We start from the raw sequence: 15,113 nt of genomic DNA, 5'->3' as shown, positions 1-15,113 counted from the left end.
CAACGAGGAAAGAGTTCGGCAAACAGCATAGTTTATTTTTTTTAGGAACCCACAATGCATATAAGCATATTGAAGACTTTGAAGGAGGCTTACAGTAAAGAATTATTTTTAATTGGATTGAACCTAGTGCCTTCCAAACTTATTTGGCTTAGATTTCTTTATTGCTGTTATAGTAACATTCGGAGGCCATACTGGGGAGAGGGCATCGCTCGTGAAAAAGACCTTTTCACAACAAAAGGAGGATCAGGCTCCAGGTCTTCTCTTCCTTGTGATGGTGTATCTGTTTATTGCTACCTGTCTGTACCCATTGCTGCCATAAGCTTATGTTGCTATAAAAAAAAGAACAGTGCAAATGATAGAGGAACGCATCCCAGGGACATATAATCTGATTGAAATGAGCATTAATATTAATAGCCGTTAACACTTTTTTAAAATAAAAAACCTTTGGATTTTGCTTCTGCAGATAAATGGTGGCTTCTTAATGATGTTTGTGACTGTTAGGCTGTAATGACTTTCTAATGCATTTCCACATTTTGCAGTTAGAAATGAGAACTTGACTCTTCATAAAAGCTCTTGTGCCTCAAATTACTCATTAACATATGGTAAGGGGTATAATATTTATCATAACCCAGCAAGCACCAAATAGGAAGCTAATCACTTAGGAACTCAGGTATGCATATTTACATTAAAACAGTGAATTTTCAGTGTTCATGAATATTCATTGTACTTTGTATTTACTCAGTAAGTAATACAGGCCTCAAGTCAGTATTTCCCGAAACCTGTATTTGACAAACTAATGGCATGTCAGCATATGTATTTAAATATTTATTAAACCAATTCTAAACATCTGTTGTACTTGCTCCTAAATCGTGGTCTATTGATATTTTTTAAGCAACATTCCCTTGCAATGTCCATCCAGCAATGTATCTTGCGGGCTGCTTATTTAATATAGAGAGATACGGCATAGGTTTCTCTGTTGTCCTATCACTGTTAGGTCAGAATTTTAGTGCTTCTGGCTCAGTGCCACGGAAAGACTTTTACTGTTAAAATCAGCTCTCCATTCAGTGTAATCTCTATAATAAAATGGAAATGGGATGTGAGTCTCTCACATAGTGATCCGTTATCAAGCCCAGGTTAATAAAGTGGTAACGTGATCCCTGTGTTTGAAGTCTCTTCGTGGTAGACCTTACGTCTCCTGTTTCAGGTTGTATCACAGAGTTTGCACTACTTATAAGCAGCAAGATTTTGGGTGAAATGTGAAAATCATGCTCTTTCTTTAATGACTTTACAGATTCTCATAAATTGGTGTCATACTGGTTTGTTCTACGCTGAATTGGCGGAAATCTTTGCCCAAATAGATATGATGGTCTTAAAATTTAGGGAAGATCTTATGCAGAGAGCCGGTCCTATTTGGTAAGGTCCTTCCTTTACTGCCATGCCTCAACTAGTCATGAGAGGCTCCAGAAAGGCAACTTGGCAGATAATCCTATGCCGTCTTCATAAACGCTGTTCATCCTTAGGAGATGGGTGTTCAACTGTTGTTGTTTATTCCCCCTGGGACTAATTCTTTTTGCATCTGTGCTGTTAATGTAATGGAAATCAGGGAGTCATGCCACAGAAGTTTCCATTTTCAGAATGTTCAATGGTATACTGCCTTTTTTAAAAAGGTGACAAATCAACCCTTTTGCTAGCTTACTTTTTTTTTCTTGTAAAAAATACTTGGTATATGGCAAGTACTGGCTAGTTATTTTACATATATTATCTCGGTGTAACCTAAAAATATTTCAAGGAATTAGACCCTGTTATTAATCTCATTTATAGATTAGAGGATTGAGGTTTAGAAAAATCAAGTGATTTGCCCAGGTTAAGTGGCATAGCTGAGTTCAAATACAAGTCTTTGTGACTCCAAAGCTCAAGTTCTTAACCATATTGTTATAATATCTCCCAAATAAATGCTTAGGAACTTATCTACCCGCTTATGGCTGGCCCAGGCCCCCGGCAGATTCTGTTTTGGGTATCTACGTGCCGTGTCACAAACCACTCTATAACATAGTGACTTAAAAACAATAAAAGGCATTTATTTTGTTCACGAATCTGCAGTTAGGCTTGGGTTCATTGGGGTGGCCTGTGAATGTTCCACTTAAGAGTAGAACAAGAAACCATTGTAACCACGTGGTCAGTCTGTATTCAAGCGCGCAGGAAAGGTTTTGATGGAGATCTTTTGAGAGTTGCCTCCTGTGGGAACGTTTGGTCTTGTCACAAGGACTTGGTAGAATCCTACTTGACTGTTCTCAGCTAGTCAGAGTCTTGGAATGCTAGAACTTGGTGTTGAACAGCCGGGATTGTTGGCTGGGGACTCCAGTCCCTCTGACGATCTATTACTTCTCTGGCTTTCTGCTAGCATGGCTGCAGTGTTCTAAGAGCCTGTATTCTAAAAAACCAAATCAGAAGCTGCAGAATTCTGAGTACCCTTGGGCATCATACAGCATTATTTCCTCTGTGTTCTCTTGGCCAAGCAAGTGGCTAAGCAGATTCACATTCAAGGGAAGAATTGGATTTCATGTTTGAATGGGAGGGATTAGTGGCTTTTTCACCCTATAACAATCTATTACTTCAGTTACTACAATAGCCTCTTAACTATTGTTCGTCTTTCTCTTCTAGCCCATCTTGGAGTTGATTCTCCGCTCCGTAGATGGAGGAATCTCTTTAAAATCAAAGTCTATAAGGGGCGCCTGGGGTGGCTATCGGATAAGCATCTGACTCGATATCAGTTCAGGTCATGCTCTCACGATTCAGGGATCAAGCCCTGCATCAGGCTCTGTGCAGATATCACGGAACCTGCTTGAGAGTCACTGTCTCCCCCTCTCTCTGCCCCTCCCCCAGGTCGTGCCTGTGCACTCTCCCTCTATCTCAAATAAATAAACATTTTTTAAAGGCTCCAAGACTGGGGGCACCTGGGTGGCTCAGTCGGTTAAGCATCCGACTTCAGCTCAGGTCATGATCTCACGGTTGGTGGGTTCGAGCCCCACATCGGGCTCTGTGCTGACAGTTCACAGCCTGGAGCCTGCTTCAGATTCCATGTCTACCTCTCTCTCTGACCCTCCCCTGCTCACACTGTCTCTCTCTCTTTCAGAAATAAATAAAACATTTAAAAAAATTTTTTTTTAAAGACTCCAAGTCTGTAGAATCTAATAGCACTCCTCTGGTGAAAACCCTCCAATGTTAACCCATCTTATTCGGAGTAAGAGCTTTAGTCCTCAGGGCGCCCTGCATCCACCTGTGTTACCAAGACTTCAGCATCTCTCTGATCTAACGTTTGACAGTCTCTGCTCTATACTGTAATTCAGGTACCTAGTACCTTCCTGCCTGCCCCAGGGTATTAGAGTTTAGTGCTGTGCTGGGTGTCTAGCATCCTCTTCAGGATTTCCTGTATCGCCCCTGCCCTCCATTCCTTTAGATCCCTACACATATTTTCCCTTTTGAGTGAGACATTCCCTGGTCATACAAAGTACAGATTCCCTTTCCACCACCTGGGATTTCCTACCCTTCTTACTTTTTCGCCGTCACAGTGAGGGCGCTACTTTGTATTTATCAGCGTATTTATTGTGTATCTCCACCCATTCAAGTATAAACTCCAAGGAGACAGAGACTAGTTTGGTTTTTTTTGCAGAATCCCAGTACCTCGAACAATACCCGGCACATAGTAGGTGTCTAGTAAATAGTTGTTGAATACACAGAGGAACCTGACTTCAACCCAGGTTTAAATGTTCATGTTTTCTGTATCAATGTTCGTGAAGTGTTTTAACTTATGAGTAGAACTTAATACTTCAAAATGCTGTGGGTTTAAATCTGGTTTAACAAACAATTGTTGGGGACACCAGGTCATACTGAAGATGTGACTCGGGATGGGGACCCCAGGGTACAGGATTTCCCTGAGCTCACTAATGCCCATCTCCTCTACCTTTCCTTTGTCAGAGACATTCAAAGGGCTTATTGTCTTGTGATGTTAACTGAGCCCCACTGTACCTTCCTTCCACCAATTAACTGCTACTACTGCGTGCGCAGTCTGTGCTGGGTGCTGCGGATATAGTGGCCCAGGTGTAACCCTAGCTCTTAGGATGTTAATACTGTGGTCAAAGAGAAAGACAACAAATCAGTGTGCAGATACTACTAGTCATTACAGATTGTGGGAAAGTGCCGTGAAGGAAATATGCAGTGGTCTGGGAAGGGGAATTAGAATCTACTTTATTATTTTTTTAATGTTTGTTTATTTTTGAGAGAGAGAGAGAGCATGCACACATAAGCTGGGGAGGGGCAGAGTGAGAGGGGGTCAGAGGATCTGAAGCGGGCTCTGTGCTGACAGCAGCAAGCCTGAGGTGGGACTCAAAGTCATGAACCATGAGATCATGACCCGAACTAAAGTCAAACGCTCAACTGACTGAGCCACGCAGGTGCCCCGAGAGAGAAGCTACTTTAAAGACAGGGAAGGCTTTGGTTACAGAGTGGCCTTTGGGTTGAAATTTGGGGCAGGGGGATGTGAGAGACAGGGAAACCTTAAGGGAGAGTGTGGGAGGAAGAATCTAAGGGAGTGTGAGAGTTCTTGCTGGTGTCTTGACTTAGAAAGCCAGTAATATCATGAAGCCTCCACACTCATAAACCTAATTACCTCCTAGAGCCCCCACCTACAAATACCATCACTGGGGATTAGGGCTTCACCATATGAATTTGGGGATGATGCAGTTCCATCTATAGAAGTCACTTTAAAAAAATTTTTAACGTTTATTATTTTGAGAGAGAGACACACACATCACAGACTGTGAGCGGGGGAGGGGTAGAAAGAGATAGAGACAGAATCCAAAGCAGGCTCCAAGCTCTGAACTGTGAGCACAGAGCCGGACACAGGGCTTGAACCCACGTCCTACCAGATCATGACCTGAGCCGAAGTCGTACACTTCACTGACTGAGCCACCCAGGCGCCCCTTTATAGCAGTGTCATTTGAGCAAATGATCAAAGGGGGCTTGGGAGCAATCATGAGGCTCTCTAGTGAAAGACTAGCCACCTATGGCAAAAGTGTGGTATGGCTGGAGATGAGTTATATATAGCAAGTGCAAAGGTCCTGAGGCAGGATCCTACCTGGAGTTTTCTACGAACAAGGAAATGCACAGTGAAACATGAAGCATGGAGATTAGGCTCCAGAGTCCAGAAATCCTAGGGTTTAAGCCTAGAATTATGAGACTTACAGTCCCCTCTCTAACTGTGTGATGCTCTTTGGCAAGTAATATGTTCTTTCCAATCCTGTTTCCTCATTTGAGAACTGGGTATAGTAATACTATGCTCATGATAATGATGAGATTTGAGGGGCAAAAGAATGTAAAGTCTTTGAGCAGTGCCTGAGATAAGTAAGTGCTGAGTAAGTATTTGGTTGTGGTAGTGATAATAGTAGACCCGTATTATTTTATTATTCTTTTTAGTATTTGTTTTTGAGAAAGAGACAGAGCATGAGTGGGAGAGGGGGAGGGCAGAGAAAGAGGGAGACACAGAATTCGAAGCAGGCTCCAGGCTCTGAGCTGTCAGCCCAGAGCCTGACGCGAGGCTTGACCTCACGAACCATGAGATCATGACCTGAGCTAAAGTCAGACGTTTAGTGGACTGAGCCACCCAGGCGCCCCTAGACCCATATGATTAATACCTACTATTACTGGTTCTGCTGCTTCTCCTTTTCCTTCTCTTGCTTTTGATAAATTTTGAAAATTTTCTAGTTCCAGTACCTTGACTCCATATAAAGATGTCTGAATTTTACATCAGTCAGTGCTACTCTGTCCAATAAGCATTGGGATGTATCTTCATTCCTGTTTTCAGGATTTGTGTGACCTGAAGCATGTGATTGGCAGGTATGCAAATATGGTTGCAGAAAAATAGTGCTTTCTCCAGGTAAAGTCCTGGCCCACGGTTGTTGAGTGTAGATTGTAATGGAGCCCATAGAGGGGGAAGGACAGCTGTGATGGCTAAGACTTTTCCTCGAGATTTCAGGACTTCCTCCCTGGGCCTGGCGTGGTGACTGGGGACTTGGGATCCTTCACAATTGATAGTGTACTAGCTGGATGGTGGTGATGTTTGTCTTCTTTGTGCTCTTTTCTGGGTTCTAAATTTTTACAGCAGGAACTTAATTATATCTGAAGAGAGAAATAAGGCCCTCACAGTTATTCATTTTAAAGCCAGCCACTTCTCAATATTTGATCAGGCCCTATTTTTTTGAACCTTCTATTTTCCATTTCCATTTATTTTAGTGTAAATATCATTAATAGCCATTAGTTGGTATTCACTGCAAGGTTTAGAAAAGCACCCGTTCCTCTTAAGTGCCTCATTTCCTGTTTCACCTACAGAAAACAAAAATTTTCTTGTACAAAATTTTGTAAAGTCTCTTTTGAAATGAATCGCTTTAATCTTTTATTACTCTTTTCAGATATAACATGGATTACATGTCGAGGGTTGAAGCGGCTTTCTAAATTTCCCAGCTGGCTCAATTAAATACCCTTTTAAAGAATTTTTGGTTTTGTTTTGAGAAACCAAGGCCGTGGAAAGCCGTGGTGGTAGCTTCTGGATTTATTAAAAATGTTGACTCTTTGTCCCCTCTGGGCAAAATTGTGAGTCTCCCACAAGATGAGAATGTAACTTCTGGGTAAACAGGGTGAAAGGCAGGTATCTGTTGAACACTCCTTGTAAGATCTGGGATCATCGATTATATCACCAGGCCTTACCTGGTGACAGGAAGCTAATGGCAGTCATATCCTGCTGCCAAACCAAGGAAATAAGGATCGCCTCTACCCTCTCTTTGCCCTTGATCGGCAGGCGCTGTTGACAGGGATGACGAATTAGTTGAAACCCAAGGGTGAGGGCCAGTAAGCCTTGTGCGATATGACATTTAATTAATACGTGTAAAATAAAACAGAAACGAGTAAAACAATTTCATGGGGTTTTTTTTTCTACAAAGAGATTATTCCTATGTCACAACCAAGATGCCATTAACTTTTAATGAACTGATTTAAAAATTATCATCTCTAATAAAAGTCAATGATTTCATCCTTGATTTGCTTTTTTTCTGGATTCACAGTGGGTGTGCTTCTATAGCTGATGAGGGCATGATTTGCATTCTTGGGTTAAGGAGGCCCCTATAGGCTTCAAGCGCTGTGACCATCTTAGATGGCAGCCCAGCCCGCGCCGGACAGCTCTAAAGGAAGGATGTTTGACAAGAGCCAGTTTCTTTAGAAAGCATAGAACAGTTTATTGTTTATGTGATAATTATTCTAAGTAACTTACAGTAATGAAGAGTTCTACTTGGTTTTACCTTTTAAAAACTGACCACTTGGGGTGGCTGGTTGGCTTATTCTCTCAGTCAGTTAAGCATCCGACTTTGGCTCAGGTCATGATCTCACAGTCCGTGAGTTCAAGCCCTGTGTTGGACCCTGTGCTGACTGACAGCTCAGAGCCTGGAGCCTGTTTAAGTTTCTGTGTCTCCCCCTCTCTCTGCTTCTCCCCTGCTCATGCTCTGTCTCTCTCTTTCACACACACAAAAAATAAAATAAACATTAAAAAATGTTTAAACTAACCACTCATTTTCTCATAATACCATTGATATTTCACAAAGTATTCTAATGAAATAATTCTTTTAAAAGTTGGTTTGGGTAAAGACTGGATTTTCAGTTGATCACATTAGCAAAGACATCTATTCATCACTGTCTACATTTTCCAAACAAATGTTTAGAAGCATTAATAATTGTCTTTAATTTCACCTCTAAAAGCTACCTAATTTGGCTTAAGAGAGGGAAGAATAATTGATATGACTCACCTATCTAGAAAGTGTAGTCTGTAACGTAAAATGAACCAGAGTTGTGGAGAGAGAGGTCCTACATAATGTGAGAATATAATTGCTCATTGAGAAGTGAACTAATCGAAACGAGGGCAATAACAGTTAATCAGCCACGCTGAGATCATCCATATTTTTTTGGACTGTGACTTATATTTACAGAGATAATTGGCAAGCGTTAGATAAAGTAGTGGATGGTCCCAGAGTGGGCGGTGGGAGTCAAAGCAGTAATTCCATTTTCTGGGAATCTGCTGATGTCACCATTAATGACAGAACAGCACACATGGCTTATGAACAATAGCAGAGTCCCAAGAGTGAATTCAGCTTCCCAGGAACCCTTCCTTAAAGGACGTTCCCATGTTCATGTTTCTATCTTTACTCAAGATAGTCTTTCAATGGATGCCAGTTAAAGCCTTTACAAGGTGAGGGGCGCCTGGGTGGCTCAGTCGGTTAAGCGTCCGACTTTGGCTCAGGTCATGATCTCATGGTTGGTGGGTTCAAGCCCTGCGTCGGGCTCTGTACTGACAGCCAGCTCAGAGCCTGGAGCCTGCTTCAGATTCTGTGTCTCTCTCTCTCTGACCGTCCCTTGCTCACGCTGTTTCTCTCTCTCAGAAATAAATAAAACATTAAATATTTTTTTAAAAAAAAACCCTTTACAAGGTGACTGTTTGTAGTAAAAACAGGGCCAGGCAGGCGGGGGGAAGAGAGGGAAGGCAGGAAGCACATGTTAAAAAGCAGAAAGAAATGGAGCACCTGGGTTGCTCATTCACTTAAGCATCTGACTCAGGATTTTCGGCTCAGATCATGATCTCATGGTTTGTGAGTTCAGGCTCTGTGCTGATAGCGAGGAGTCTGCTTGAGATTGGCACTCCCTCTTTCCATTCCAACCTCACTTGTGTATTTCTCTCTGTCTCTCTCTCTGTCTCTCTCTCAATAAATAAACTTAAGAAAAACAGAAATACCTAACTTTTATGTTCTCCATTCCATAAGCCTTTACTACTGTGCTGAAATATGGTCCTAGAAATTGTACTGTACCCACTGAGTTTTCCTTGACACTGTAAAGGCCACACTCCTGTGTGTTTGGTATGGAAAGACATAACCATGACAGTAGAATATCTTTTGTGCAGGCTTAATGTGGTGACTACCTCCTGTTTATCCTTTTAGCATGTCCTTGTCTACGTTACACAATATTCCCTTTATTTGGACATAGCAGTATGTATACTTGATGGAAACCAAATTAAAGGTACATGGCAATGACTCTGTGGCTGGCAATTGAGGAGGCTTTAAGAGCTATCATACCAGCCACAGAGTCAATACAAACTCTTTTTTTCCCCTTGTATCCTTCTTGAATTGTTCTTATAATCACTCTCTTTTGGTACTCAGTATAAATCGATTTCCCTCTTTATATCCAGCCATATGGTATTTGTCCCATAAGTAAATCCTTTCAATTAGAAGGAGTTAATCATATGAAGAATAACATGTAAACATGGAATTAGGGGGCTTGAGGTCCTCCAATTTCAACATTGTCTTCCAGTAAATGGGTATTTTCTTATAGATAGATGCTGGTGCTTAATGCAAATGATTGTCTAAGATGATGGTATTTACAAATGTATTGACTTTGTGATTTCTTATCAAAAGATAATCCAACAAGTTGTGTTTGGAAGTTATGTACATTCATGGAAGAGGAGGAAAAATGCCTGTCAGGGGAAAATTCAATTAGGCATTATTCATAGGTACAGAAAACCTAAGTTCTGTGTAGGCAGTGTAAATGATCAATAGCTAGTTTCTTTTCTTTCTTTCAAAGCTGTTTCCCTTTAAAATTAGAGTGAGTTGTGGCATTGATGGTGATGATGCTTCTCTCGTGATAGCCATTGTTTGTTGAATTCATATTAGGACCAGGCTAAGCATTTTATATGCACCATCTTACACAGTCCTTACACAGCCTTTGGGAGGCAAATGTTGTTATTACTCCCATTTTAGAGATGAGGAAACCAAGGCCCAAAATATTTAACTTGGCTAGGGTTGCACAGTTTGTAAATATTAGAGCTGGAATTAGAACTCAGCAAGTCTGATTTTGGATTTTATAACAATGTTTTTTATATTGTCATTCAGTGAGAAATCTAGAGGCCTGCACTGTTTTAGGACAATGACATAACATAGCAATTCCTGATCTCACTCTTGCTCTTAGTTCATATATCCGGAGGCCTGATGGAAGCAGCTGTTGAATTGTTGCAGAATGAATTATACCAGGTACATCTTGTTCATGGAAAAATAACAACTCCTGGTCTAAATTGTAATATCTCTGAGGACAGAGACTACTTTCTATGTATGTCTGCATCTCTGCAGGGTAATATCAACAGCTTTATTGATATACAGTGTGGTTTCCGTAAAAGTCACTCCTTTAAAATGCACAATTCAGCATTTTTATTGTATTCCTAAAACTGCAACCATTGTCACTTATTTTAGACTATTTTCGTTACCTCCAGAAGAACCACGTGACCATTACCAGTCACTCTTGATTTTTTTTTTTTTTTTTAAAGCTAAAGAAAGGAAGCTTCCACATATTAGAAACATTCAGCATCGGACTTACAAAGTGGCCTAATTTCTGGAAACTTGATATTCTTCATTCATTATAGCTTTTCACCAAAATAATCATTTTCAGATTTCCTTTTGAAATTGTCTGGTGGAGATCATTGGAATTCATTCATTCCATCTCAGACATTTGCTGTCATTAATTCAGAGAAAGTAAAAAGTATTACCTGTCATAATGGAGAAAATCTATCTGATATAGTCCCCTTTTATCATAGACAGCCTTTAGTGCTAGGATAAGGCAGTTGTGATTTCCGGAATTCCTTTCTGAACAAAAATGCCTCAGGATAATCCTCAAAAGTTGATTTTTGATAAGTGCGCTTCTGGGGTAGAGATTCTTATCTTTTATTTCCTGAGTGCTGGATGTTTGAAATGAGTCAATGACAGCTTGCGAATTTTCACTTCACTGTTTTTAGTGAATGTGGGGTTTCCATGAATTTAGAGTGCTAGTGTTTCCTTCCTCACGTAAGAGAGGAAGAATGGTTAATACTTGGTTTCCAGTTACTACCTGACTTCCCTGTTCACTGGCTTCTGGCCTAATTTTTATTTAATGTTCATTTATTTTTGAGGGAGAGAGAGGGAAGGGGGGCAGAGAGAGAGGCACCCCACTTCTGGCCTACTTTACCTCATTATCCTGCTTAAGAGCAGTAAGACATGGTTCTTGAGAGCTTGGGTGTGGGATCCAAAACGTCATAAGGGCCTGGATGCCTGGGTGGCTCAGTTGGTTAAATGTCCGACTTCGGCTCAGGTCATGATCTCACGGTTCGTGGGTTCGAGCCCCGCATCGGCCTCTGTGCTGACAGCCAGCTTAGAGCCTGGAGCCTGCTTCAGATTCTGTATCTCCCTCTCTCTCTGACCTTCCCCTGCTCACGCTGTCTCTCTCTCTCTCATATATAAATTTTAAAAAGTCATAAGGGGGAAGTATCCCCCCGACTTCATCAGCCCCCAGCCTTTCCTATATTGAGGGCAGGTGATGATTTATTCACCCTCAGGTAGAGAGCTGTGGAGAGTCACCTGGCTCCTCCTCCCGACCAGTTTCTTTCTCCACCCCACTGTTTCTTTGCATACAGAAGCTTTCACTGTTCTGTGGCTGTAAGATCCTAGGTTCAAACCTTGCCTCTGCCATTTACCAGGTGTGTAATTTTTGGCAAGTCTCCAAATCTCTCTGTGTATACTTTCTTCTTTGTGGAGTGGGAATGATGACGGTACCTACCATATAAGGTTGTTACAAAGATTCGGTGAGGCAATGCATATAAAGTATAAATATTAGCCTAAATACAGATGTTTATTATGAACATAATTTTTTAAGAACTCTTGTTTATTTTTTGTAATTTTTTTTTTTTTGAAAGAGAGAGCACGTGCATGCTCAAGCAGGCCAGGGGCAGAGGGAACAGGAGAGAGAATCCCGGATAGACTCCGTACTATAAGTGTAAAGCCCAGTGCAGGGCTTGATCCTAGGAATGCTGAATCATGACCTGAGCCTGCACTGAGAGTTGGACGCTTCGCTGACTGAGCCACCCAGGCTCCCCTCCTTGAGCATCATTTTTAAATTCCTTAAATTTGCTAAGGATTTTGTATCCTTGCATAGGAATTGATTTGTTATGAGGATTCTGTGATATATAGTCTGGCAGCGGTTACCCTTCCTGTTTTACAGGTAAGGATGTTGAGTGCCTAAAAAGGAATTTTCTAAGGTCAGTGACATAATTAATTTAGTGGCCGAGCTGCAACTAGAACCTGATTCTTCTTATATGAGTTCCTTCCTTTTGAAAAATTGCTGCCTTTGCTCATTGTCAGGGGCTAGTTGCTTGCCAAAGGCTTCCAAAGGCAAATATATATTTCCTCTTTCTGTATCATGATGTGATGCAGTAGCAGTCTGCAAGGTCCACATTCATCCTTGGAATCGTGTGCATCTTCTTGAAACATGACATGTGCAAACTTCTAATAACAAAGGACACCTGGCCTTGAGAAGAAGTGTGTATGGCCAATTTGAACAGTTCCTGTCCAACTGGCTTCCTCTGGGTGGCTCACTTGGGTCGGGCACTCAAAACCTGTTTCTCTTCATCCTAAGTCACAGTTGTAGAGAGTCAAGCTAGCAGGAAGATCACAAAAACCAGATCAGATGCTTCCCATCCCTGGTATCTAGGCCACTTTTTCAGATCATCAGCACATCCAAGCAAACACCAAGTCTTTATTTATTCCCAGTGCTTTAGGTGTGATTCTTTAATGAGATTCCCATGCCTCCGTCACGTGGCATTCCTATATACAAGATGGAACTTGAAAGGATCTTGTGATGCCAATCGTGTGAGTTGTCAATGGCATGAAAACAGTCGTGTTGCTACACCTGCTGTTGAGAAGCTTGGCAGCTTTTCATTCGAGGCATAATTACTGAGTATTCATTGTTATGATTGGGACAGAAAGATGAGGGTACTACTTCCGACCTTTGTTAGGATGGTTGGAAGATTGAGAGGGAGGGAACGTCCAACCAATAAAAATGATGCCTCCCAAAGGATCAGTGTGTTGACCTGTGTATTAAGGTTCTCCAGAGAAGTAAAATGGGTTGGGGGTTGGGAAAAAAGGGGGTATGTGTAGGGAGACAGCGGGGGGGAGAATGATCTTTGTTATATGAATTGGCTCATACATGCAATTGTGGAGACTTAGAAATCCTACACTCTGTTCTTCGCATATTGGAGAACCAGGGAAATCTGTGGTGTGATTCAGCCTGAGTCCACAGTTCTGAGAACCAGCATAGCCAAAGGTATACATCCTGGTCTGACTCTGAAGGCCCCACTATGCAAACCCCAACTGTCCCATAGTCTGAAGGAAGGAGAAGATGGCTGTCAGGATACACGCAGAGAGTAAAATTGCCCTTCTTCTGCCTTCTTGTTCTATTTAGACTCCCAGTAGACTGGATGATCCCCACCTATACTTGGTGAGGGCAGTCTTCTTTATGCTCATCTCTTCAGGAAACACTCCGATAAGCACAGCCAGAAAGAATGTTTTACCAAGTAACCAGGCATTTTTTTTAACCTAGTCAGGTTGACACATAAAAACAACCATCGTACTGTGTGAGACCTTCCTTCCTCAATAAGGCTTCCTTTGAAGTGAAGGACGGAGTGGAGGTTTGTAGAACATTAAATAATAGGTCAGCAGCTTCAAAACTTTGATTCCTGTCCTCCTGGGATCAGGTTGCCCTTCTTGAGTGCTCATGTTGTATTATTCTACAGGGATGATAGCAGACGAGTCCCTTTTAGTGTTTTATAAGGAGGCATCTAGTTGGATCAGACACAGGCCCTATCAGACTCTGAGCTCTTTGAAGACAACTCATTTCTGCTCAAGACATAGCATAGCTTGTGTGTGTGTGTGTGTGTGTGTGTGTGTGTGTGTGTGTGTGTGTGTGTGTGTGGTGGTGCTCACTGACGCTAACTGGCAATTCGAGACACGTTCATTCCTATGAGCATTCTGAGTCCACTGAGCTCTCACATCTGAGACCACCAGTATCTTGAGTCTCTGTCCCCTCCTTCCCTGCATGTTGTCTGGTCTCTCCCTCTTTCCAATACACACACACCCACCAAATAAGAGCCGCAAAATACTTGCAGCCCTTCCCAAGGTTCCATGAATACCTTGTACAACTCTCTCCTCTCGTTTGTTTTTTAAATTTTTTTAACATTTATTTATTTTTGAGAGACAGAGACAGAGTGTGAGCAGGGGAGAGGCAGAGAGAGAGGGAGACACAGAATCTGAAGCAGGCTTCAGGCTCTGAGCTGTCAGCACAGAGCCGACGCAGGGCATGAATCCACGAACTGCAAGATCATGACCTGAGCCGAAGTTGAACGCCCAACCGACTGAGCCACCCAGGCACCCCTCTCTCCTTTGTCACATTGGAACTTTGTCCTGCTCTTTAGCACACTTTTCTATCTCTCACCTCTGGTTTTTCTCACCTTTAGGTCCCTGTGATCGGAGAACCCAGAGCCTTCTCTAGTTTCTCCTTCATATCACTTATTGTTCTTTCCCCTCAAACATGAAGCTTCCTCAGGGTCTTGCTCACCACCATCACCTAACAGAGTTCAGCACTTGAGAAATGTTTGTAAGGAGAGTGATAGAGGTACAAGCATGCATTGGCTGGAGGGGCAGTTCTAACATCCTCTGCTCCCTGATGAACATCTGGGTACTGTCGTCTGTGGAGTACATACTTAGCAATTCCCTGGCACAGAGTAAGTGCTCAATAAATAGTAACTGTTTTTTATTCTTTATTCTTTAATCAAGAGATTCTTTCTTTTTTTTTTAAGATATTTATTTTTTAATGTTTTTATTTATTTCTGAGAGAGAGAGACAGCGTGAGCAGAGGAGAGGCAGAGAGAGAGGGAGACACAGAATCTGAAGCAGGCTCCAGGCTCTGAGCTGTCAGCACAGAGCCCGACGCTGAGCTCAAACCCACGAACTGTGTGATCATGACCTGAGCCGAAGTCGGACACTTAACCGACTGAGCCACCCAGGCACCCCTCAAGAGATACTTTCAATAGTCATATGCTATGTGGCCTAGCTTCATGCTTCCTCTACCCCCCGTCCCCCTTCCAAGGAATATAGATTTGAAAGGACACAAGGATGAAGATAGATGCATGTTCTTTTATGAGAAGAGATCTTTTGGACTTCTGTCCCCAG

At 42.0% G+C, this 15,113-nt stretch overlaps 1 protein-coding gene across 8 annotated transcripts in view; it reads left to right on the top strand.

The window, feature by feature from the left end:
- The window catches only part of MAGI1 (membrane associated guanylate kinase, WW and PDZ domain containing 1), a 632,528-nt gene that overhangs the window by 475,662 nt on the left and 141,753 nt on the right, over nucleotides 1–15,113 (top strand). The gene's annotated exons all lie outside the window — the stretch shown is intronic.

This window comes from Hyaena hyaena, unplaced genomic scaffold (assembly GCF_003009895.1).
Source record: "Hyaena hyaena isolate Hyena2069 unplaced genomic scaffold, ASM300989v1 scaffold_167, whole genome shotgun sequence".
Taxonomy (NCBI): domain Eukaryota; kingdom Metazoa; phylum Chordata; class Mammalia; order Carnivora; family Hyaenidae; genus Hyaena; species Hyaena hyaena.
This window is presented reverse-complemented; position numbering and strand designations above follow the sequence as displayed.